Here is a 27,272-nt window from a genome sequence, read left to right as displayed (position 1 = left end):
TTGATGATGTTGATGACCTGCCAAATGCATTTGCTTTACTTTTTGGTATCATTTATGCACTTAACATTGAGTACCTGAAGAAGTATACCTTCGAGGTGACCCAGACATTATTTCTGCACCTTGGCTCTCAGTGTACTGCAAGAGTGCAGTCATTGAAGAATAAGCTTCTGAAGCTGGATGTTTAATCTTGGCTGCTGTTTATAAAAAAGTTAACAGTTATCTATGCACTTTCATAGTTTTGTTATTGGAGCTGAGTTTGTTGGACTTGTTTGTTGAACTGTTCAAGCTGCAGCTGTGAAGCCATAGCAAAGTCATTTTTGGTCTTTTTCCATTGTTTTACCCAAATCTGATTACTTAGAAATATACAGAATACTTGCTGACTCAAAAGGTTCAGACTGTAGTTTCATGGCCATAGCAGTGAATCCAGAAAAAGTCGTCGTTGTATATTTCTCAATATTTCATCTAGTTGTGTTTTGTATTCAGTGATTATTTGTTCTTTTTATTTGTTTTGGTCTCAAAATCTCTAATACTGCTTTTTTCACTCCTTGGACTCAGATTGTTTATGTACCATTGTTTAATTCAGGCTTACTCTTTTATAATTGGTGCAAAATTTTATATTGTCCTATTTGCAAACTTTCTTTCATGTTTGTATCGATTTATTGCATTATAATTGATATTTTATTGAAGATAAATGATATTAATATTGAAAAGAGAGCTTTTTGTAAAATGTATATTCAGTACCATGAATAATGTCTGGATTTTTGGTTGTGGTCATTTGTTTCTGTTTACTGGAGAGTTATTGAGACTCAATGCCTTGGTTTTATTAAATGTTATTCAATAAATAATAGCATTTATTCAAGTTGGATTGATTCATATTTTGTCTTGGAAAAGTCTCTAAATATCTGTTCATTCTTAAACTCTTCCAGTAATCAGTTCTGCTGTTTGTAACACCTCAGCTTATGGACAGACTGAGATGCAGACAGATACCATAAGCACAGACACAGCTCTTATTTTATATGCCACCATTTGCTCTTTAAAGACTTGTCTCATTTGTTTTAAAATGGATTTGAATGGGCTTGAACACACGTATGAAAACAAACAAAACGTTACACGTCTCATTATCAACTTCTTTGGAGCATTTATTAATAAACTTGAACAAGCATCGGCTCTGTACATCCGACATTAACACTATAAACGTTTTACATAGAGTGCATTGTATAACGTAATGACATCACACCCAAATGAACTGTAATACATTCAATAAAACAAGAGTAGTTCGGCTGATGCCGTAATCTAACGAGTAAGAGTGCAATACTTAACACCCACACTTGCTCTTAGCTTATTAAGTTACCTGAAAACAAAATAACAAATAAGGCTTCTCTTTCACATAAACGATGTAAACATAAACCTTTTACTCTTTTAAGTACCAAACATGTCTCGAGCAAACCTCTTTAACTTTAGCTTAGTGGCTGGCTTTGTCATAATGTCAGCAACCATTTGCTCTGTAGGTATTCCAAGATTACCTTGCCATCATTCACAGTTTCCTTTATAAAGTGCTACTTGATGTCAATGTGCTTGCACCTTTGCCTGTAAACTGGGTTTCTGGCTATTGCTATTGTACCTTGGTTGTCTTCATACACTTTTGTTTGTGCGTATTGGTATGTATCCATACCTTTGAGTAGCTGCTCTAAGTAGATACATTCCTGAATGGCTGATGATAAGGACATGTATTCTGCTTCTCAAGTAGATAATGCTACTGTTGGCATTGAAGCTCTCCAGCATGTTGATTAAAACATAAAAGAGGGCATCACATTTAGTGCTACATCACATACACACATATGGTCCACAGTGTCAGTGTGAAATGCCACAGAAATCACATTGTTTGTTTCTGGAATTAGCCTGAATTAGCATATTTATGTTTACATTATATATATGAAATTCCTCACAAATCACCATGAGCCAGTGTACGGTATATATACTTGCAATTCTGCATTCTTTATTCTTCTGTTCATTTGTTTATTTCAGACTTACATATTGCACACAGAACTTCTGGATAGTGTAGTGGACCAGCACCGTTACATCCTCCACAGACACCCTCACACATTCGTACAGCCAGCAGCCCTGCTCTGGCCAGTACTGACAGCATTTTTCCTAGAAACACATGCAGATTCAAAACCATTTAACCTTTACAAGCATTTCCAGAGCAAACTGTGTGCTATATTCATGTGTTTTACCTCTTTTCTCTCTCTTATGTTAGTCAGCATGATTATGGTGGCAGATTTGTGCTCCCAAACCGTTCTCCAGAAATCAGCCACTGTCTCCGGTTTCGGACCTGCAAACAGACCTTTTTAAAGCTTTCCAGCAGAAAGTCATGACATTCAGTAAATTCATTCTGACATTCACTCTTCTGATCTGTATGCTGTGTAACGTGTGGGTGACTGCTTCTGTGTTAGAATCTTGAAAACTGATGAAACCCTCAGATGAAAGGTCACTGACACTAACTACTAGCTGTAGTTAACTTTAGGTCTACACATATTGACTGCTTTCTCCAGTGTCAGAGCTGCTTCACATAACAGTCTTTCCCTGAGACCATTATCAGGAATCCCACAGACTATTTTGTCCCTCACCATTGAGTCTCTAAAATCTCCAAATTCACAAGTCTTACTTAGTGTGTGCAGTTCCGCAAGGTACTGGTCAAAACTCACTCCTTGTGTCTGGTCAGCAGAGAAAAACTTCTCAAAAGTGACATTCTTACTTGGCACGAAGTATTATGGAACATGTGCCACACACAAGACCTGAAATAATTGTTTGGTCTAAAAACCACACACCTGGCAACACACAAACATCATCTGACATTCACTGAATTGAACTAGATGACTGTTCCTGAGAAAATTCAGCAACTTATTATTTCAATCAATTTACGCACTAGGCTTTCTCACAACAAATCAATCTCACTGTTGGATATGTAATCTAATGATGATGAGGTAGTTCTAGGTTTCGCCTTGTTTTATATAAGCTGTATCCGATACTGCCATCCTGTGGTGAGATTGAGAATTGACCTAATACAGGAGACTTACTATCAGGTACCACAGAGTATAGAAGTAATGCATTAAGTCTCTTTATATACTTTCACAAGAAGACCAGCCTGTAACCACTTAATGAAATAGAAATAATAAATGAATTAAATGACTTGAATGAAATTTTATTTTTATACTTGTACAGAAGGCCATCATACAGAGGTGGCAGCAGGAATAACACAGGCTACTGACTTAACACCTTACTACACACTGTGTCACTTTAAATTTCATTCATCTCAGGTTACTTTTAGAAGCATTACTGCACTTTAAAGTTTTGGACCCTGTGTTTTCTATAATGTATTATTTTCATTTTGAATGTACTTTTTTGTGATTTCAGTATTTATACCCTATACTCTTATACTTACACTCTACCCATGTGTGTACTTACCCCCACTGTTACCCATAGCCCCTCCCTGCATGCTTAGTCTCGTCAGCACTGTGAATGTCATACATGTGTCTCAGACCTTGAGTCCAAGAGAATTATTTCATCTCATCACACTGTATGTGGCTGTGATTATCTTGAAATACCGCATAGTTAAAGCTCTGTGAAGAGATTCTGGCACTTAGGTTTAAAACACTTAAATCCTCATTATTCCCATCCTACAGTTCTGTTATTTATTTTAAAGTAAATTGTTCTTCATAAGTATACCAGTAATTGTTAAGAAGTTTCTGTCAGTTCACATTTCACAATACAAATCAAATCCAGCTCCAAGAAGAGATTCAGGGTCTAAGGTGATCTGTTATAAAGAAGGTATCAGCTTTCATATAAGCATTTCTTTAATGTTAACTAATGCAGTAAATAAAGTAAGTTAACAGAGCCTTAATGTAAAGTGTTATCACAGTATGTTTATATGGTTTATTACTCACATAAATAATTGTAATGTGATAAATGTATTGATTATGTCCACTGAAAAAAAAGTCCAAAATTCTGTGACCACATTAATAATCTGGGATTTTTCTTCAACTGCATTTTTTCCTATTTAAAATATAGAAAGTAAACAATAGTTCATTTAAGATTCTGTACTCTTTCTAGGTGTCTATTTAAAGGTCAGATTTTCCTCATGTCTGATCTTTTTTACTGAAGCATGTGTTCAAGTGACACACTGATGCATTTGATCTAAAATGGCTTGTAAGGTTTTACATAAACTTGTGGTGTCCATGCAGCTCAAATGCACACACTCATTTAAAGCAAAAAAGGCAACATGCTAAATGCTAGAAGCTCAGAAAGGCATCTTGCATAAATTTCAAAGATTTTACTTCAAGTTGTTGTCAAATAATATAATCTGTATAACAAATTGATGTATTAAATTAGAAAAAAATGCCAAAAAGAAGCATTTTTACTAGTGGTCTCAGACATTTGGACCCCACTATATATTTTATTATGGCCTTAGCAAGGCTATAAAGTGTCCAGCTTTTATATATTTCTTTTCTGTTTTGTACATTCCTTATTTTGAAGGCTAGTGTATTAATTTAAGTGTGTTCATTTATGACAGAAATGGCCTCAATGTGTCTTAAAATGTCCTTGTTTTGTCTGTGCAGGCAACATTTATAACTGATTCCAGGTGTTTTGAGGAAATGCATCTCAAGCTCTGACATACTGCTGTGGCTGAAATTGATTTTTAAGACACTAATGTACATGGAAGTTGCTGGACAAAGCTCAGTCTGATGGTGTGCTTTTAGATCATTTGTGGCATATCTTGCTTCTTGTCATAGATAAATGTGATCTGTCTGAAAATGGAAAAATGGTGTTGGCAGTAGGACTAAAAGGGAACTGGAAGCAAACATTTTGATCAGTGGAGTTAATAAAGCTTATCTAACAGTTAGAACAGCTGTCCTGTGTTGTAATTATTTTATTGTTCATATTCTTCTTATTAACATGAGTTAATCATAATGGACTTTATACTGGACAATGGCAGCACACAGAGCGCTTACTCTAAATAAATGATGTTTATTATTATTTTTGTGGGAAATGGTGATGGAGTTCTAACTGAAAGACTACAAACTAAAATATATCATCCTATCATCACCTACTCTCCCATCCAGCATGTCTAGACAAACATGCGTACACATGCACACGTGCACACAATCTTGGTATTTCCAATGACCTTCGTATTGGTGTAGATATTTAATGGAACATGCCATTTCAGAGGCTTGTACCAATCACTGGAGTTCCATAAAGCTCAGTCTTTACAATATGAATAGGTAAAAATCATCTTCTGTTGTGACCTAAATCTTTATAAACTACTGTGTTGAGACAGTGTGTAGAATTCATGCACTTGTCAGCCGTAAGAGTGTTTTATATTCTGACTCACATGTCAACAGAAACAGAAGCTGAACAGATTCTGGAAGAAGCCTTAAAAATAATCAGACATGATCTTCCATGAGAGCATTCTCTGGACATCAAATAAACCCAATAAATAGTAAAATACTAATAAAATAATAAAGTAGTAATAAAATAAAGGACAAATAATAAGAAACGCAGAAAACTTATGCTGATTTATTTTGTTAGTTCAGATTCATTCTGGTTTAAATGTTTTATCATTATTTACAGTAACTTTAGGAGATAAAACTCATTCATAATGGTTAATAAAGGTGTCATGAAGACGCTGTGATTTCTATTTCACCAGCAGAGGGCGCGCTGAGACTGTCAAATATTCCCTAACAAGAACCTGAAACATCTCAATGGCGCCATCTAGAGGGAATCGTGCAGAAAATTATTTCTGTATCTTTGAGAATTTTTTAAAAGCATCAAATTTTTTTGGTAAACGGAAATGAAATACGTTGTGGAAGTGCAATTTTCATACGTTTTCATTAAGATTAAAATGGATTAGAATATAGCTCATATCTGTATATATGATTATATCTGCATATATGATACAGTATAAACAACTCAATTCAATTCAGTTCAAAGTGTTTATTGTCTTGTGCACAGTGAGGAAAACAAGTTTCCCTGTACAATGAAATTCTTTCTTTGCTTTTCACAGTTAATGCCAAGACAAGTCACACACACAAAAATATAACTCAGTGTTCTAGTATTCAGTAGCATATGGTGAGATGCTGTTGTTAAACTGTTTGTTTCATCTCAGTACACACACACACACACACACACACACACTCTCTCTCTCTCTCTCTCTCTCTCTCACAGCATTTCACACAGTAACATGACTGTTGTTTTAGAAAAATACTGATATGTAATACAGCAATACTCTACTCTTTTTACTGTGTAATTATATGAGAAACAAATGAGAAATGTTTATGATGTGTTATAAAAAAAGACACTTGAGACACGTGTGTAATGAACCAAAAAATAATGTATTAACTATTTACAAGCAATGACAAACTGTACACTTATTACAGATATTAATATTTTATATAATATTTTAACATTTTATACCACAACACATTTGTATAAAAGTAAAAGTCTTAAAATGTAATATTTACAACAATGCATAATTCAACAACAATACAATTATATTTATTTATTTATTAATATAAATGACAATAATACACATAACATAAATAAACAACATTAATATATTATAATTTTATAATTATAAAAATCCTATACATTTAATACAAATTAAATGCAAATGCAAAAAAAAACAAGACTCACATTTTTATCTAGATGCCATAACTACTTTAATCATACCACAATTATATCATTAAAATGATTTACATTTAGAGATTATGCTGGAGATGGTGGTAAGAATCCTCTGGATGCCTGCGCAATCACACCGAGATTCATAAAGTGACCGAATGATGTAGCTATGAACTATGGGCTATGAGCTCATAAGAGGTGTTCTTAAAAAAACTACAGAAGAGGCCTGAGCATGAACACTGGGCTCTTGGGTCTACTGAAAATTTTGGGAACAGGTTACATAGTTAGCTCCAAAATGTTTTTTTTTAAAACTTTTTCCAACACAACAGACGAGAAGGTATCAAGCGGATTCTCACCACCCCACGTGTTTAAAAGGCTGAAATACTTACATAATTATTAAAAAAGACTAATGCTGAAATCTAGGGGTGAAATAATTATCACACATACTTACCACAGATACTTACCATACATCATGGATATGAGGTGATGAACATGAGGTGATGACTGAGCTTCTGAACTTTTGAACAGCTCTCCCATGGAAATAGAAACCAAGTTAACGGGGAAACGGATGATCCATACAGGTGGTGGGATCCATACAGGAGAGAGACCTCTCATAGGTGGGGATGGGATCCTCACAGGTGGTGGGATCCATACAGGAGAGAGACCTCTCATAGGTGGGGATGGGCTCCTCACAGGTGGTGGGATCCATACAGGAGAGAGACCTCTCATAGGTGGGGATGGGCTCCTCACAGGTGGTGGGATCCATACAGGAGAGAGACCTCTCATAGGTGGGGATGGGCTCCTCACAGGTGGTGGGATCCATACAGGAGAGAGACCTCTCATAGGTGGGGATGGGCTCCTCACAGGTGGTGGGATCCATACAGGAGAGAGACCTCTCATAGGTGGGGATGGGCTCCTCACAGGTGGTGGGATCCATACAGGAGAGAGACCTCTCATAGGCCAGATGTCATTGTCCTCAGAGTCACTGAGCTCTCTGTTGTAGCTGAGCTCATCCTCCGGAAACACAAACGTCTCCCTCTGTGTCCCTGTGTCAAAGAAGATAAACAGACAATGTGGCACATTTAAAAACGTCTCATAAAAAGAAGCAGAAACCCTTTTTAATAGCACTGTGTATGTTTTGTAAAGCAGGAAAACCTCCCTATCAAAACAAGACGTATTTACACAAGTTATATTAGTAAGAGTAATTCTGCAGTATGATTAATGCTGTCACACCTAGACTACAGTCTACTGGTCAAATTTAAGAAAAAGTATTGGAAAAGTAACATAACATTACTTTTTATAAAAAAAATAACTAAGTAATGCAAGTAGTTACTTTTTTAGGGAGTAACACAATATTGTAACGCATTACTTTTAAAAGTAACTTTCCCCAACACTGAATATAATATATAATAAAATATATAATAAAATAACAAATATATATTTGTTATTTTTCACATTTTAGTAAACCATTTAAAGGTTGTGAAATTCTGTAAAAATGATCTGTATATGAGTGAAAAATTCAGTTTGTGTTGCGTTTAAAGGAAAGTTTTATACATATACTGATGGCTAAAAATAATCAGAATGAGACCGCAATAGGAACAAATATAAACATTTATTTAAGCAAAGTCTATAAGAAGTATACAAATAAGTTTATTTCAAACAATTCTATACATGTATTTACAATCTATAGGCTATTGATGGGAATAGGGGGAGTGGGATAGGAACAGAGGGATAGATTAATAAGGGATGATTATTAAGGGATGAGGGATCTTAAATGCTAAGGTTAAGCCCTTCTTCAGGTCCTGGGGTTCACTGTACAAACCTGTAGGAAAGAAAAGAGATTTTTTAAATATTAAGTTGATCAAAAATAGAAATAAAATGATTTCATACTTACGTGTGGAGCCTGAGCAATGTAGGAAAAAGAAGTGAGAGAAAAGAAGATGAAATGAAACAGAGGAAGAAAAGATGAAGTGAGTAAGGGGAAAGACATTGCTCAGAGCTCCTCCAAAATGTCCATCATCAGCTGGACGTGCAGCTTGAGGAGTCGCTGAACTGTGGTGGCTAAGGCTGCTGGGTCACTGTAGAGCTCCAGAGGCTGAGTGAAGAGTACTTCAGCAAGCTCTGTAAGGTAATCCTATTGACAAATTCCACACACATCCAACATAGTGTCACTGAGTTTAAGATACAATCCTGAGAATTTGTGGATCGTGGCATCAGAAGATATTCAACACTTACAATAAGCACTGTGAAGTACAGCTCTGCTGCAGGCTCCCACACGTCCACGTCCCACATGCTGAAGAGCGCAAGCAGGCGCTCCAAGAAACCTCCCTTAAACTTTTGGAAAGAAAGACAAGCTTCATTAATGCCATGTCTTATCAGGTTTAAAAAATATGGAAAAAGAAAACCAGATCAAATAGACCATGTTCTGAAACTCAAACATTGCTTAGAAATCTCCTGATAAGACACTTACTGGCTGAGGTTTTGAGCCATTTATAAAGTAGCTGAAGAAAATCAGCTCAAAAAAAAACATCCAGGAAGTTGTAGTGGTGGTCCTGCACAGAGTAGAAAAGATACAAAAATAAATTAGCTTTACATATTGGAGTCCTGTTTTCTATATTAGCAAAATCTTTTATCTTTAAACATCTGTCATTTCACACAGGCGTTTATTAGCTTACACAGGAGCTGAGCTCTGCTTTAATCGATTCCTGATTGGAAGGCGTCCTCAGGAATCGAATCAGGGTCTCGTAGGCCAACTGCACACCAACTGCATCCTGTTAAAGCAAACGAAAAAATCTCTGTAACTCACTTTGGCTATGGCTGAGAACCTGAAATTATTTCCATCACAAAAATGATACAGTCTTTCATCATTCTGAAGTCACCTGGTTGTTAGCTGCTGCCAGTCGCATGACGATCTTCTTTCCAGCCATGAACAAGAAGTTCTGCTTGTGGATGCTGGCAAGCAGAGTCTGAATATAAGACAGCACACAATATAAAAGTTAAAGCAGAGTGGACTTTACCTGCGCAGTAACAGCAGCTGAATAAAGGTTTTACTCACAGCAAACGCCTCACGAAGCGCGGGCACCTTCAGGCCGATTTCAGTCACCCCACTGTCTGAAAGATGGCAGCTAAGAAACAAGAGATGTAAATGTTTAGTGTATATTAAACATACAATACACTGTTACATCATTAAAGAGTGAAGAGGATCGTACCAAATAAAGGGCACCTCCAACTCCTCTGGGTTAAGGCGCTCCTCACTCTCCTGCAAGCCAAATCATTAAATCATTAAAACTCACACAGTAAATTTTACAGTATCCGAATCAGGGGAATAGCAGCATATGTAGATACACATCAGGTCTGAAAGTCTGAATTACCTCACAGTCGTTGTGATCATAGTCCCAAGTGGAGGTGAACATCTGTCCATCTTCAGCCACATACAGCAAAGTGCAGGTTACCGTTGTAATGGTTTGCTGTTGAATAAAAAAAATATCCACACTGAAGACAAATAAAAGCACAACTGACAAAATTCTAAAAGTTACTAACTACAAGATACACTTCATGACAGTGCAACAAATTTACCACAAAATAATGTGGCACGACGAATGATGTCTCCATTCGGTTACAGGAGATGAACTCTGTAACCCTCCCAGATTCAGCCTTAAGAGAACAAATTAAAGTGAACACAATTAGTCACTGCAATTAACAAAAGTTTTGTGACGCCACAACGAATAATCCCTTACCTGTATGCCAGTGAAACAGTCCTCTATGGAGGACTCATAAGGGAATCCCTGCAAATGACAAAAAGCTGAAACTCAAGATCTATTTCACAAACGTGAGCGTCTAATAATCATCAAGGTCAATTCTCTTCCTCAGAGTAATTAAGTCTGTGATTACCATGTGATTCAAGCTGCTCGTCTTGGTGGATTTAAACCAACAAAGACGGCTCTGTGGGCCCCTTATCATCCCCAGGAAGTATGTTTTCATTTCCACTGACTGAAAATAGAGAAACAAAACTAAACATTACAACTTGTAAAGACGGGTGTTTGTGTGTTTGTATCTCAGCTGCTGCACTGTAGAATACCTTGAACTGGGAGATGGAGGCCTGTGCAGAGAGGAACTGAATATTACACCAAGCGCTGATCAGCTCACCAGCATCGAGCGGCTGTGAAAAGTAGAGCATGAAGATCATGAGTGCTTCTGATCACAGCAGTTTCATACTAATATTCTGTCACTTAGAAAAAAACAGAAAAACAGGTGAAGGGTCTTGAGGTTGTTCTGTGGGCAGCAGCTGGATGTTCGGCTCAACAAACTTAAAACACACAAACACAATTAGTCTCTGCAGTTCATAACATTTTGTGATGCCACAATGAATAATCCCTTACCTGAATGCCAGTGAAACTCTCCTTATCACTGGTATAATAAGGGAATCCCTGTAAAAGACAATTAGATGAAACTCAAGATCTACAACCACATTTCACAAAAGTGCTAAGATGAGATAAGCTTATGAGATAAGCTAAGTGGCAAGATGAGGTGTCTTGTGTGCTACATAACATTAGACTGTAACACTGTCACTTTAACATGATTTATTATAGAAACAGTGTGGCATTAAAGGATAAAGATCATCCTACCTTGAGGACACTGAGTGTGTTCAGCAGGAGCAAATTATAAAATGTAAAATATATAATTTGTAAATGCATTTTTTACGGACTTCACTTCCTGGTTTCCGTACAGTTCGGTTTTTCTCGGAGGTTTTCGGTAGATGCCGTAAACAGGAGTTTTTTTTTTTTTTTTAAGGTCGTATCGTCTTTAAACTGGTCCTACAGCTTGAATTCTAACTGTACAGCTACATGCTGCCTTAAACTTCAGCTATGCTTCACTCCCTGGGCTTCCCGGACATTTCAGCTTATTATTATGATTATTATTATTATTTATTCATTATTGACTCTTGTTACTAGTTAGTGCTGGTTTATACCAGTTAGTGCTGGTTTATACTGGTTTATACTAGTTAGTGCTGGTTTATACTAGTTAGTGCTGGTTTATATTGGTTTATACTAGTTAGTGCTGTTTTATACTAGTTAGTGCTGTTTTATACTAGTTAGTGTTGGTTTTTACTGGTTCTGAAGGTCGATTATCGAGATAAGGAGATTATCTTTTGGCATTTTTGCTACACCCCTTTATTAATAACACCGCGTTATTACAAAAAAACCGCAATCAGGAATATCGTTTTATATGATTAGATGGTTTTGAGAAATTCTGTTCGGCTAATCTTTATTCGGCTAATCGCTTTACGTACACGATCAGTATGCTAAAGCTAGCGGACAAAATGGCAGACTCCAGTGAAACGAGCAGGGAAGAAGAAAACAGTGTTGATGTTTTCAGATATGTTAACATCAGCTTTTCATAAAAGTCCCAATGTTTACTTAACGTTTGTTAAAGATTACTAAGTCAAGCCGAGGAGTATTAGCAAAGATTAGCTAGACGGCTAGTTAGCATGTAGCTAAATAATTGTTTTTCAGTGTTTATAGTTTTTTTTTGATGGAGTGAATAGAATAAGTTAAAATACTTACAATAACATGAAGTAACTTATTATTTTAAGGATTTTTCATTGTCCGTGTTTGTCGAGTTGTTAAAGCGGAGAGAGAAAGGGGCTGTGAGGAAAGGCAGCTAGCTGAACAAAACCAATCGGTACAAATAAATGGAGCTAGTGTGGCAATGTAGAGTGCAGCTTAGGCAAAAATATCAAGCTGTTTGTTTCAATTCTGTTCAGCAAGGTTTTGTTTCTAGCTGTCGTGAATAAAATAGTTAGGAGTAGTGTAATTTACGATAAAGGGCGAATTTTTGAGAGGAGACACAATTGGACTCAAAGGGGATGTGAAGCACTGGAGTAAGAAAGTGCTAAAGTAATAGACTGTAATAGAAATGTATTTTAATCTGCATTTTTTGGGGGAAGATATTTTTAAGCATTGAAATAAGTGCACAGTGTGACTAACAGTGAAGCCGTGATACTGGAAGAGCCCTGTATAACACCTATAAATGCAGCTAAAATGTAAATACTGAGTTTTTAATGCAGTGTTATAGGAAGATTACAGTAATATAACTTGTGTAAATACTTCTTGTTTTGATAGTGAGGCTTTCCTGCTGTATAAAACATACACAGTGCTATTAAAATAAAACCCCATCTCCTGGACTTGAGGATTTAGAGAGTTTAATCAGTCACATGTACAGTGAATTTACACAAGCTACTAATGCTACAATTAGTCTGTTTCTTCACAAATTAACTAGCTAACTAACTCACAGGTTTATTAACTTTTAAGCATTAGAAAGAAAGGAGAGAAAAATTTACAAGGTCTCTCTCTCTCTCTCTCTCTCTCTCTCTACTACCTTATAAATTTGGCCATTTTAATGTTTTACATTTAACAGAAAATATTAGTTGTAATTAAACTTACATGAAACTAATTTATTGCAGAAGCTGTGGATTTGCTGGGAGAATCGTCAGATACTCCCTCAGTGCTCCAGGTATGTGTCAGTAAAATATTTTAACTACATTTGAAACGTGTAGGCTGCTTTTGTCTAAGTGTGTGTGTGTGTGTGTGTGTGTGTGTCTGTGTGTGTCTGTGTGTGTGTGTGTCTTAAGGTTGTTGAGCCAATCCTGCTGCAGCTACCCACAGAAACTCACTCCACATCTTCACCCGTCCTTCTGGTAACCAAACCTGTCATTTATTTACTAAATCTGATCTCTGGATTTTACAAGTGACAGAATGTTTGAAAGTGTTAGTGTGAAACTGCTATGATAAAAAACACTGATGATCCTCATCTTCTACTTTTCACAGCCCCTCAGTGCTGGTGAGCTGAACAGCACCTGCTGTAATGTTGAGTACAACACTGCAGACTCCTCCAACTCCCAGTCTGGGGTATTGTACAGTGCTGCAGCTGAGATACAAACACACACACATCCTTCTTTACAAGTTCTAATGTTTAGTTTCTCTATTTCTAGGCAGTGGACGTTAAGGGATACTTCCTCGGGATGATAAGGGGTCCTGAGAGTGGATTTGCTGGTTTAAAACCACCAAGACGCGCTACTTCGACCAGCTGGTAATCACCATCTTTGTTACTCTGATGAAGAGAATTGTTATTAATGATTATTAGATGAACACTTTTGAGAAGTAGATCTTGAGTTTCAGCTAATTGTCATTTGCAGGGATTCCCTTATCAGACCACCATCGAGGACCATTTCACTGTCATACAGGTGAGGGATTATCTGTTGTGGCGTCACAAAACTTTTGTTAGTTGCAGTGACTAATTGTGTTCACTTCAAATTGTTCTCTTAAGGCTGAATATGGGAAGGTTACAGAGCTCCTTTCCTGTAACCGGGTGGAAACCATCATGGAGCCACTTGAGGATTATGTGGTAAATTTATTGCAATGTCATGAAGTCTTTATTGTAGATAGTAACACTTGGAATTTTGTACACATATGGGTCTGCAGTGTTTTTATATATTTTTTTAATTTAACAGCAAACCTTTAAAAAGGTGTCCTGCACGTTCCTGCATGTGGCTAAAGATGGTCAGGTGAACACCTCCACCTGGGAGCAGGAGCAGGTTGACTCTCCCCACAGTGATTCAGAGGAACAGTACGACTCTGAGGTAATTCTGTGTTTCAGACCTGATGTGTATCTACAGATGCTGCTATTCCCCTGAATGGGAGGCTGTAACATTTACTGTGTGAGTTTTAATGATTTATTGCTAATGTGTCTTGCAGGAGAGTGAGGAGAGCCTTAGCCAAGAGGAGATGGAGGTGCCCTTTACTTGGTACGCTTCTCTTCACAGTTTAATGGTATAAAGGTGTAATGTATGTTTAATACACTAAGCATGTAAATCTTTTGTTTCTTAGGGACCATCTTACAGAGAGAGGGGTAACTGATATCGGCCTGAAGCTGCATGCTCTCCGTGAGGCGTTCGCTGTGAGTAAAACCTTTGTTTAGCTGCTGTTTTTGCTCAGGGGAAGTTCACTCTGCTTTAGCTTATATTATGTGCTGTCTTATATTCAGATTCATCTTACCTGCATCCACAATCAACTTCTTGTTCGTTATGGGGAAGAAGATTGTGATGCGTCTGGCAGCAGTTAACAACCAGGTGACTTCAGAATGATGATAGACTGTTTCCTTGTGCAAAATACTTTCAGTTACTGGGCTTGAAAATGATGTAGTTGTGTATTTTGGTGTGATTTATACACATTGATTTGTACATCATGACTTTTGGACGCTTTATTATGTCCATTTTATGATGAAACAGGAAAAGACTTTGAAAATCATCTGTCATTTTCTGATCATGTTAAATATCAACACAACTAGACTGAAATATACAGGTAAGATATGCAACTAATTGTAACATGAACAGAGCAAGATATAAACTGATATCTACTGGTTTCCTGTCAGGGTTGTGGACTGTTTTCTGGCCACTAGAGACCCCCACTGCCTTTTTGTTGGTGTCCAGTCTCTGTCATTATGTCTAATAGGTGTCTCCTGTGCTTTTTTTAGGTTTGTGTATTTAAGTCACATGCTTGATTCACAAGTAACGGATGAATAATTATTTCAAATAATGTCTCTATAATTAATCACTTGTTATAATAGTACTTCAAATCAGATCAAATAAATAAATAATACAATGCAGATATTATATTTCTCTGATCCACCAGTGTGTCTCTACATCCTTATTTGACAAGAAAAAAGGCCATGATATATTTACACCACACTGTCTAGGAGCCAAATGCTGTTGTGTATGTATAGATAGATGAACAGCTCTTGTGTATATATAGAATAAAGTGTAGGTTTTGACATGACCGATAAATGTGGACTGAGAGGCTGGGTGTGGCGACTCACCCCCACAAGGCAGTGGCACATGTTGGCATAAGTGACGGAAGTTGGGTTCAGAAATGGCTTTTTCGAAGATGAGGTCCACGACTCCTTTAAGTCTCTCCTCTGTTCTTTCATGAGCTGCTGGAACATCTGTAACATCAGTTTATTCAAGATACTGCGCACTTTCTGGACGAGCTCCTGGGTCTTGACCATTTCCTGGTCATCTTCGTCGCTGTGGGACTTTTTCCATCGCTGGCTTCCAGGCTTTCTCAGCCTTGTCCAGTTGCATGTCATCATTCAGAGACACGCTGGTGGTGATCTTGTTTGGATTTTTAAGCTCACACAGCTTAGAGATGACAAAAACAATTGAAATGTTTATTTAAAACTGATAGGCTGTGACTTGAATTAATGCACCAAATAAAAGACTGATCAACCCTCAGATACTCCAGACTTTAATGTTGCAATTAATAAAGCTATCTGGTGTTTTAAAGTTCCCTTTGTGAGACTTACAGGTCCTCGACCTGCTCCAGGGCAATAAAAAGTGATACATTAGCCTGACGCTTCATACTGAGTAAAGCACTGTGCTCCTATAGAGCGTCATGTCACTAACTGTCATGTTTACCTTGTCCAGAACGACGCCAGGGATGTCCGGAAAACCCTCGGGTCTGTGCATGCTGGCACTGACGAAGCGTAAACGCAGCAGGAATTCCCGATTGTACTTCTTCCTCTCTTTTGGGTTACTAGGAGAGGCAGAGGGATGAGGCTCTGAAGGCTGGACCTCAACAGGAGCAGGCTCAGGAGTGTTCTTTGGCTCAGTCTCCATTGGGGGTGTGGTTTGTAGAGGGGCAGGAGTCTCCACAATGTCACCCCCTGTAAGTGTCTGGTGGTCAGACAAGAAATCACCAAAACTGATGTTGGCTTTCTTTGCCTCCTCTTTCTCCTCTTCCGTCAGGGGAATGAAGAATCTGACCGGTTCCCTGGGCTTTTTCTGGGATCGAGTCTGAAGGAAAACACACACAGGATCAATGTAATGTTCATCATAATGTATCAAAACAGAAATAAAGTAATATTACAGACAACACCACTAAAGCAGCTGGATTTGTTTCTTTTCTTCTGTGTAGTAGTATTTTTGTAGTACACTGAAATTGTTCAGCTCAGTATTCAGCTCTGAAGCAGAGGCAGTGTTCAGCTCCGCCTCCTTTGTGGGTGTGTTTTTTGGAGGTACAGGATCCCTCACAGTGATGCTGCATTCAGGCCTTTTAGGAGGTGTCGTCAGTAAAGATGACATTTTAACTCCATAGAGCTCGGCCATCATGTCTCGATTGCAGTCATTAGGGTCCGTGATTATAATCTGTAAGGAATTAGGATAAATGCTTGATTCATGAGCACAGAACATGACCGTGATAAAACCAGCCAGATGTCTGCTATTCTAGCAAAACTTTATTTGATTCATTACCAGTTTGCACTCCCTTTTCTGCAGAAGATGACCTTCATACTCAGCTGGAAAAAAAAAACAGTCCCAACATGTAAGTAATAACGCCTCAGGCCCTGTCCCGAATCAGAAAAAGTTCAGCCCTATACATAATAAATTTATATTTTACCAATGAAATATTTTTAATAATGATAATAAAAAATTCGTTACCACTCATGACACCAGCATTTCTGTCCTGAACTTCCACGGGACTGGCCATTTGACACGGCTGCATCTGCCGAAAAAAAGTGCAGAGTTCAATTAAATACACAAACCTAAACAAAGCACAGGAGACACCTATTAGACATAATGACAGACTGGACACCAACAAAAAGGCAGTGGGGGCTTTTAGTGGGCAGAAAACAGTCCACAACCCTGACAGGAAACCAGTAGATATCAGTTTATATCTTGCTCTGTTCATGTTACAATTAGTTGCATATCTTACCTGTATATTTCAGTCTAGTTGTGTTGATATTTATCATGATCAGAAAATGACAGATGATTTTCAAAGTCTTTTCCTGTTTCATCATAAAATGGACATAATAAAGCGTCCAAAAGTCATGATGTACAAATCAATGTGTATAAATCACAACAAAATATGGATTTTAATTAAAACACTTAAGAGAAACATTATTTCAGACTTTTGGATAATAGCTTGATAGACTTTTATTTGATAATTATGTTCAGTATTGAGATTAAAATTTATACTTGATTTGGATTGGTCAGAAGGTGTTCAGCATGGACCTGATAGCAGTTCAGGTTTCAAATCAAATCTCTCTTTTTTAAGAATGTCCTCTTTCTGATTATCGTCTACTAAAAACAGTCTATAATATCTATATAGTCATAATTCGGGGGGTGGGAGTACACTACATTTTTATAACTTATTGAAAAAAATTTTAATCTTAAAAATGTAATATATAAATATTTACAGAAATGCATGAATCAACAACAATGCAAATTATATTAATATAATTATATTATTAATGTAAATTAGACTAATACACAGGAAATAAAAAAACAACATTAATAATCTATAGATCCTATACATTTAACAAAAACTAAATGTAAAAACCAGCAGACATTTTCTACAATTCTACAATCATTAAAATGTTTACATTTATAGATTATGATAGAGATGAGACTAATGCTGAAATCTAGGGGTGAAATACTTACCACACATACTTACCACAGATACATACCTTACATCATGAATACGAGGTGATGAACATGAGGTGAAGACTGAGCTTTTTAAAGTTACATCTCGTTCACAAAAATACTAACTACCCAAGTGGGGACTAGGACAGGTGTCCTGATGAACTCCATCTCCCCATCAGGATCCACAGGATGCCGTCTACTCAGAGGGGCTTCTTGATTGCCATCCTCTTCGTCCTGCCTCCTCCTTATGCCCTGGCGTGGGACAGGAGTTATCATTGTGGCAGGATCATAGTACATACCAGCCACAATGCTGTGGATGTCGATATTGAAATAAGGCTGGGGCAAAGGAACTGTTGAAGGCTGTGGACTCCCTGAAAGTGGTGGCCTCCTCACAGGGGATGGGGTCCTGAGAGGGGATGGACTCCTCACAGGGGGTGGGACTAGGTGATTCCCCTCACTCTCAGGTCGGTGACTTGTACAGAGTGAGAGGCACCCTGAACCAAAACGGCTACCACAGCATTCTGCAGCGCCATGCAATACCCTCTGGTATGCATCTAGTTGGTCAGTGGTTCATCCTACAGCAAGATAATGACCCAAAACATAAGTCCAAGCTATGCCAGAACTACCTCAGGAAAAAAGAACAAGATGGTAAGCTTGAAAACATGGAGTGGCCAGCACAGTCTCCAGACTTAAACCCCATGGAGCTGGTTTGGGATGAACTGGACAGAAGAGTGAAAGCAAAGCTACAAGTGCCACACATTTATGGAAACTTCTGCAACAGATTTGGGAAGAACTTTCTGAAGAATATTTGATTTCTATTGTAGAAAGAATGCCACGAGTGTGTTCAGCTGTTATATCTGCCAAAGGTGGCTACTTCGATGAGTCAAAAGTTTAGAATACATTTTGGTCTAAAATTGATTCCATGATTTCTTTTTTAACTCCAATTGCTTATTTGTACTATGCTTTCATTTCAGAGTGCAATGAGACATTAAACTGAATAATTTTCAATAAAAAAATGGAAAAATTGGAGTGTTCTAAAACTTTTGACCAGTAGTGTATATATATATATATGCATAAACTTTTAAGCCATAACATTATGACCAGCTGCCTAATATTGTTAGTCCTCCTTTTGCTGCCAAAATAGCCCTGCAGCCCTGACCCATAGAGGTGTGGTCTTCACTAGATCTCTGAATGAAATTTATTTATTTATTTTTATATACACTATATTGCCAAAAGTATTCGCTCACCCATCCAAATAATCAGAATCAGGTGTTCCAATCACTTCCATGGCCACAGGTGTATAAAATCAAGCACCTAGGCATGCAGACTGTTTTTACAAACATTTGTGAAAGAATGGGTCGCTCTCAGGAGCTCAGTGAATCCAGCGTGGAACTGTGATAGGATGCCACCTGTGCAACAAATCCAGTCGTGAAATTTCCTCGCTCCTAAATATTCCACATTCAACTGTCAGCTGTATTATAAGAACGTGGAAGTGTTTGGGAACGACAGCAACTCAGCCACGAAGTGGTAGGCCACGTAAACTGACGGAGCGGGGTCAGCGGATGCTGAGGCGCATAGTGTGAAGAGGTCGCCAACTTTCTGCAGAGTCAATCACTACAGACCTCCAAACTTCATGTGGCCTTCAGATTAGCTCAAGAACAGTGCGCAGAGAGCTTCATGGAATGGGTTTCCATGGCCGAGCAGCTGCATCCAAGCCATACATCACCAAGTGCAATGCAAAGCGTCGGATGCAGTGGTGTAAAGCACACCGCCACTGGACTCTAGAGCAGTGGAGACGCGTTCTCTGGAGTGACGAATCGCGCTTCTCCATCTGGCAATCTGATGGACGAGTCTGGGTTTGGCGGTTGCCAGGAGAACGGTACTTGTCTGACTGCATTGTGCCAAGTGTAAAGTTTGGTGGAGGGGGGATTATGGTGTGGGGTTGTTTTTCAGGAGCTGGGCTTGGCCCCTTAGTTCCAGTGAAAGGAACTCTGAATGCTTCAGCATACCAAGACATTTTGGACAATTCCATGCTCCCAACTTTGTGGGAACAGTTTGGAGCTGGCCCCTTCCTCTTCCAACATGACTGTGCACCAGTGCACAAAGCAAGGTCCATAAAGACATGGATGACAGAGTCTGGTGTGGATGAACTTGACTGGCCTGCACAGAGTCCTGACCTCAACCCGATAGAACACCTTTGGGATGAATTAGAGCGGAGACTGAGAGTCAGGCCTTCTCGTCCAACATCAGTGTGTGACCTCACAAATGCCCTTCTGGAAGAATGGTCAAAAATTCCCATAAACACACTCCTAAACCTTGTGGACAGCCTTCCCAGAAGAGTTGAAGCTGTTATAGCTGCAAAGGGTGGACCGACGTCATATTGAAACCTATGGATTAGGAATGGGATGTCACTTAATTTCTTATGCGAGTCAAGGCAGGTGAGCGAATACTTTTGGCAGTATAGTGTATGTATATATTCATTCAGAGATCTAGTGAAGACCACACCTCTATGGGTCAGGGCTGCAGGGCTCTTTTGGCAGCAAAAGGAGGACTAACAATATTAGACAGGTGGTCATAATGTAATGGCTTAAAAGTTTATGCATGTGTATACACCACTGTTCAAAAGTTTTAGAACACCCCAGTTTTTACAGTTTTTTATTGAAAATTATTCAGTTTAATGTCTCATTGCACTCTGAAATGAAAGCATAGTACAAATAAGCAACTGGAGTTAAAAAAAGAAATCATGGAATCAATTTATAGACCAAAATGTGTTCTAAACTTTTGACTCATCGAAGTAGCCACCTTTGGCAGATCTAACAGCTGAACACACTCGTGGCATTCTTTCTACAATAGAAATCAAATATTCCTCAGAAAGTTCTTCCCAAATCTGTTGCAGAAGTTTCCATAAATGTGTGGCACTTGGTTGCTTTGCTTTCACTCTTCTGTCCAGTTCATCCCAAACCATCTCCATGGGGTTTAAGTCTGGAGACTGTGCTGGCCACTCCATGTTTTCAAGCTTACCATCTTGTTCTTTTTTCCTGAGGTAGTTCTGGCATAGCTTGGACTTATGTTTTGGGTCATTATCTTGCTGTAGGATGAACCCCTGACCAACTAGGTGCATACCAGAGGGTATTGCATGGCGCTGCAGAATGCTGTGGTAGCCGTTTTGGTTCAGGGTCCCTCTCACTCTGTACAAGTCACCGACCCTGGATCCAGCAAAACAGCCCCAGACCATCACACTTCCTCCTCCATGTTTGACAGTTGATGCCACACACTGTGGAACCATCCTTTCTCCTACTCGACGGCGTACAAAGATCCTGCGTGATGAACTGAAGATTTCAGTTTTTGATTCATCAGTCCATAATACCTTCTTCCAGTCTTCAGTAGTCCAATGGCGGCGTTTCATGGCCCAGGCAAACCTCTTTGTCTTATTCTGATGTCTTAGTAATGGCTTTCTTGCTGCAACTCGTCCTGTCAAACCTGCAGCTCAAAGTCTTCTCTTCACAGTTGAAACTGAGACTTGCTTACTACGACCACTATCAAGCTGTGCTTGAAGCTGTTGTCCTGTGAGCTGCCTATCACACAAGCTGTTAACTCTCAGAAATTTGTCCTCTGATTCAGTTGTGGCTTTGGGTCTGCCAGACCTCTTCCTGTCAGAGTTTGCCCCAGTTTCTGAGTGCCTTTTGATGGTGAAGGAAACTGTACTCACTGACACCTTGACTTTCTTTGCAATTTCTCTGTAGGAAAGACCTACATTTTTAAGTGTTATGATGGTCTGTCTCTCTTTCGTTGTTAATTGCCTTTTTCTCGCCATTTTTGTAGCGACACGCTACTTTCTGCAGTACAATACTGTTCAACTGATGCTCACGAGGGTATGGTACCACAGTGTGTTCCAACACTGCTTTTATGCAGACAGAGGGGGTTGTAAGTAATCCAGAAAAGCTGGAAGGCCTGTAGGAATTAGTAGCACCAGCTTTCAAGGCTTGATCAACCTCCATTGCTGCAGAACAGCTTTAAATTGTTAACCCATTTTGTGTTCCCTGAAAAAGGCCTTTTTGTATAATTCTGAAATGTACATTATTTTTCAGTTTTGGGTAACCTTACCTTTTTTTTAACCTCTGGCAGTTCACCACTTACCTTTGTACCATTTCAAGCTATTCATTGGACTTGAACGACTTGAATTGCAATAAATAACTGGAAAAATTGGGGTGTTCTAAAACTTTTGACCGGTAGTGTATGTGTGTGTGTATATACACACTTTACTGTGCAAACAGTGTGTATGTGTAAAAATAAGAATTAATAAGAAAGAAAAGCTCAGATATTTAGAGACAGACCTTTTTTATTTATATATCTATTATATAAGTCAGTATGAGTGAGAGTGAGGGGAATCACCTAGTCCCACCCCCTGTGAGGAGTCCATCCCCTCTGTACACCATCATGGCACCTGTTAGGGGGTGGGATTAGACAGCAAGTTAACAATTTTGTCCTCAAAGCTGATGTGTTAGATGCAGAAAAAATGGGCGAGTGTATGGAGAAGGGCCAAATTGTGATGGCTATACGACTGGATCAGAGCATCTCCAAAACTGCAGCTCTTGTGGCGTGTTCCCAGTCTGCAGTAGTCAGTATCTATCAAAAGTGGTCCAATGAAGGAACATAGGGTTATGGCAGCGACTGAGGGCAGGACTAGTGAGAAAACTTGAACACAATCAAAGGGGGCTGAACACAAATGCAGATAACCAGATCACAGTTCTGGAGAAATGTTTACTTATCTTTAATTAGATAATAATGCAGGTCAAATAATCCACAAAACAAATCCAAGTCAGCTCAAAAGACTTGACAGTAGTTCCAAAGAATAAATCCCCAAAATCCACAAGGTTAATCCAAAAGCATACAAAAGGTTCACAGGAGTCTAATCAAAAAACAAAGTCAATACTTCCAAAAAGTCATTCTAATTAGTCCACAAAATAAATCCATAAGGCATTCAAAAGAGCACTTGTCAATCAATCAAAACAAAGAACTATACCAGATGCACAAAGTCTTTTAAGGACAAGGCCATAAACCAGAGCACACGGCTGACCTAGACTTAATCAAGGTACAGGAAACACTAAGCAAAGTATTTGTGGAGGAAAAGGGTGACTTAAATACACAAACCTAAACAAAGCACAGGAGACACCTATTAGACATAATGACAGAGACTGGACACCAACAAAAAGGCAGTGGGGGCCTCTAGTGGCCAGAAAACAGTCCACAACCCTGACAGGAAACCAGTAGATATCAGTTTATATCTTGCTCTGTTCATGTTACAATTAGTTGCATATCTTACCTGTATATTTCAGTCTAGTTGTGTTGATATTTAACATGATCAGAAAATGACAGATGATTTTCAAAGTCTTTTCCTGTTTCATCATAAAATGGACATAATAAAGCGTCCAAAAGTCAGAATGGACAAACCCATGTGTATAAATCACACCAAAATATGGATTTGAATTACAACACTTAAGAGAAACATTATTTCAGACTTTTGCATAACAGCTTGATAGACTTTTATTTGATAATTATGTACAGTATTGAGATTAAAATTTATACTTGATTTGGATTGGTCAGAAGGTGTTCAGCATGGACCTGATAGCAGTTCAGGTTTCAAATCAAATCTCTCTTTTTTAAAGAATGTCCTCTTTCTGATTATATATATACAGTTATACAAACCAAAAAATAGTGTATGTCAAATATGTACAGAAGAAACTGAATCTGAGTTTAGAGACTAACTAACTAACTAAATATAATCACAATCGTTTACATCAGCAAACAAAACATTAATATAAATTATGTATACACAGGCCAGAGGGGCTCCAGAACGCATATCACAACATGTAGCAGCTCCTTTTACCTGCTGGCCCAGGTGCATGGGGTGCCGTGATTGTATAGTGGTTAGTACTCTGCGTTGTGGCCGCAGCAACCCCGGTTCGAATCCGGGTCACGGCATTGGCTTTTCCACATCACCGTTGAACGCTAGGCATGGCTTTTGACCGCTGGCTGTTTGTCACTTGAAAAGCATAAAAAGGTAGGACCCCGCTCCCCTTAAAACTCACATGGGCCAGTGGCGCAATGGATAACGCGTCTAACTACGGATCAGAAGATTCTAGGTTCGACTCCTGGCTGGCTCGGCTGCCTTTTAAGAGCCCAAAGGTGTGCCACAAATTCCATCTGCCGAATTGCTGGCAGAGTAACACCTCCCACAATCCCTGAAATGCGGAGAGTCCTGTACTGGGAGGTATGCTGGTTTTCTGCACCAGGAACACCAGCCCACGCTCTGTCTAGCGGCTGATCTTCCGCTGGAGTGACAGCTCGAGTAGCTGGATATTCGGTCAGCACTGGCCGATTTTGTGCTCTGCAATGCAAGGTTCCCATACAAAGCTCTGGATGATACCGCACTGGAGCTCAAACTGCTTGGTGGTCGAGTAAAATGCTGATCTCAACTCTCCTGGGGCGCCCTCCCATATGGTCTAGCGGTCAGGATTCCTGGTTTTCACCCAGGTGGCCCGGGTTTGACTCCCAGTATGGGAACGTGACTTTATTGGATTGCCCGCAGAGCTGGCAAGGAGTTCACCAAATCGCTGAGTTAATAACGGCTGGGAACGCTTCCTCAACGGAAACCAAAAACGATCACTGATTGCAGCCAGCAGCATGTTGGTGTTGTGTTCATTTCGATTCACAGCGCAAAACGTTACATAACTGATTTGTCATCACTTATTTATTTGTAGGCTCCCCCTAAGGCTCCCATGGGCCAGTGGTGCTACCTGAAGAACGATAGTCTGGGTCAGCCGGCCAATCACAGCTCACCCGGGAAATCTTTCTCCAATCACATCGGCCCGTTACATCTTTCTTCCCCAATCCCTGCGCTGAAAAGATGGACAGACAATGATGGCCGCGCCCATAGCGAGCCAATCGAATCTCTCGCAATTTTATCGTTCTCCGCTAATCGCAACAATGGCCCGCCCACGGCAATCGATGGATCTTGCGCGCTAATGATGTGTCATTCAAGTCAAATGTATTCGCATAATTACAGTGTCATCCATCAATCTAACCTAACACTAGCCTACAATCTCCACAGAAGGTTGATCTGAAAAAGAGACCTCAGTCTGGGAATTCCTCCACATCTAAGAGTACATCCCCTACCCTGACTCCATCGCCATCCCCAACTCCTAAGCCTCTAATTGGTGAAACCCTGTCTTCTGCTTCTTCCCAACCATGTTCTAAAAGTAGTGGTGGCTCCAGCAGTGGCAGCATCACTGATGAAGGTCAGTGCAAATAAAGATGATCAGACTTTATGGTGTGTAGGAATGTACTCTCATTCACACTATTGCAGTTATACAGTAGACATACTGATGACTAAAAATAATCAGAATGAGACGGTAATAGGAACAAATGAAAACATTTATTAAAGTAAACTATATAAACACTATACAACTATAAGTTTATTTACAACAATATTATTTGCAGCTACTATTTATACTAATTACTATTAGAATAAGAATGTCCTTTTTTAGCAGGCTGTGATTGTTATAAAATTAGCTTTTGATGCTTGCTATTTTAATTATTATTCCTTAATTACTCATTACCACATTTGTTTGACAACTACATCATTTTCAAGCCCAGTAACTGAAAGTATTTTGCACAAGGAAACAGTCTATCATCATTCTGAAGTCACCTGGTTGTTAACTGCTGCCAGACGCATCACAATCTTCTTCCCCATAATGAACAAGAAGTTGATTGTGGATGCAGGTAAGATGAATCTGAATATAAGACAGCACATAATATAAGTTAAAGCAGAGTGAACTTCCCCTGAGCAAAAACAGCAGCTAAACAAAGGTTTTACTCACAGCGAACGCCTCACAGAGAGCATGCAGCTTCAGGCCGATATCAGTTACCCCTCTCTCTGTAAGATGGTCCCTAAGAAACAAAAGATTTACATGCTTAGTGTATTAAACATACATTACACCTTTATACCATTAAACTGTGAAGAGAAGCGTACCAAGTAAAGGGCACCTCCATCTCCTCTTGGCTAAGGCTCTCCTCACTCTCCTGCAAGACACATTAGCAATAAATCATTAAAACTCACACAGTAAATGTTACAGCCTCCCATTCAGGGGAATAGCAGCATCTGTAGATACACCTCAGGTCTGAAACACAGAATTACCTCAGAGTCGTACTGTTCCTCTGAATCACTGTGGGGAGAGTCAACCTGCTCCTGCTCCCAGGTGGAGGTGTTCACCTGACCATCTTTAGCCACATGCAGGAACGTGCAGGACACCTTTTTAAAGGTTTGCTGTTAAATTAAAAAATATATAAAAATGAACACTGCAGACCCATATGTGTACAAAATTCCAAGAGTTACTATCTACAATAAAGACTTCATGACATTGCAATAAATTTACCACATGATCCTCAAGTGGCTCCATGATGGTTTCCACCCGGTTACAGGAAAGGAGCTCTGTAACCTTCCCATATTCAGCCTTAAGAGAACAATTTGAAGTGAACACAATTAGTCACTGCAACTAACAAAAGTTTTGTGACGCCACAACAGATAATCCCTCACCTGTATGACAGTGAAATGGTCCTCGATGGTGGTCTGATAAGGGAATCCCTGCAAATGACAATTAGCTGAAACTCAAGATCTACTTCTCAAAAGTGTTCATCTAATAATCATTAATATCAATTCTGGTCGAAGTAGCGCGTCTTGGTGGTTTTAAACCAGCAAAATCCACTCTCAGGACCCCTTATCATCCCGAGGAAGTATCCCTTAACGTCCACTGCCTAGAAATAGAGAAACTAAACATTAGAACTTGTAAAGAAGGATGTGTGTGTGTTTGTATCTCAGCTGCAGCACTGTACAATACCCCAGACTGGGAGTTGGAGGAGTCTGCAGTGTTGTACTCAACATTACAGCAGGTGCTGTTCAGCTCACCAGCACTGAGGGGCTGTGAAAAGTAGAAGATGAGGATCATCAGTGTTTTTTATCATAGCAGTTTCACACTAACACTTTCAAACATTCTGTCACTTGGAAAATCCAGAGATCAGATTTAGTAAATAAATGACAGGTTTGGTTACCAGAACAACAGCT

The 27,272-nt window shown here is 38.9% G+C and overlaps 3 non-coding genes across 3 annotated transcripts; all 3 read left to right on the top strand.

The window, feature by feature from the left end:
* The first annotated feature begins 24,061 nt into the window (after positions 1-24,061).
* On the top strand, positions 24,062-24,133 carry trnah-gug (transfer RNA histidin (anticodon GUG)). The gene has a single exon. It is a non-coding gene; the product is annotated as a tRNA-His (tRNA).
* Positions 24,134-24,242: 109 nt separating this feature from the next.
* Positions 24,243-24,315, top strand: trnar-acg (transfer RNA arginine (anticodon ACG)). The gene has a single exon. It is a non-coding gene; the product is annotated as a tRNA-Arg (tRNA).
* Positions 24,316-24,643: 328 nt separating this feature from the next.
* Positions 24,644-24,715, top strand: trnae-uuc (transfer RNA glutamic acid (anticodon UUC)). The gene has a single exon. It is a non-coding gene; the product is annotated as a tRNA-Glu (tRNA).
* Positions 24,716-27,272: the final 2,557 nt, after the last annotated feature.

This window comes from Hemibagrus wyckioides, unplaced genomic scaffold, assembly GCF_019097595.1.
Source record: "Hemibagrus wyckioides isolate EC202008001 unplaced genomic scaffold, SWU_Hwy_1.0 Contig9, whole genome shotgun sequence".
NCBI lineage: Eukaryota > Metazoa > Chordata > Actinopteri > Siluriformes > Bagridae > Hemibagrus > Hemibagrus wyckioides.
The sequence above is the reverse complement of the archived record's forward strand: the minus strand, read 5'-3'. Positions and strand labels throughout refer to the sequence as shown.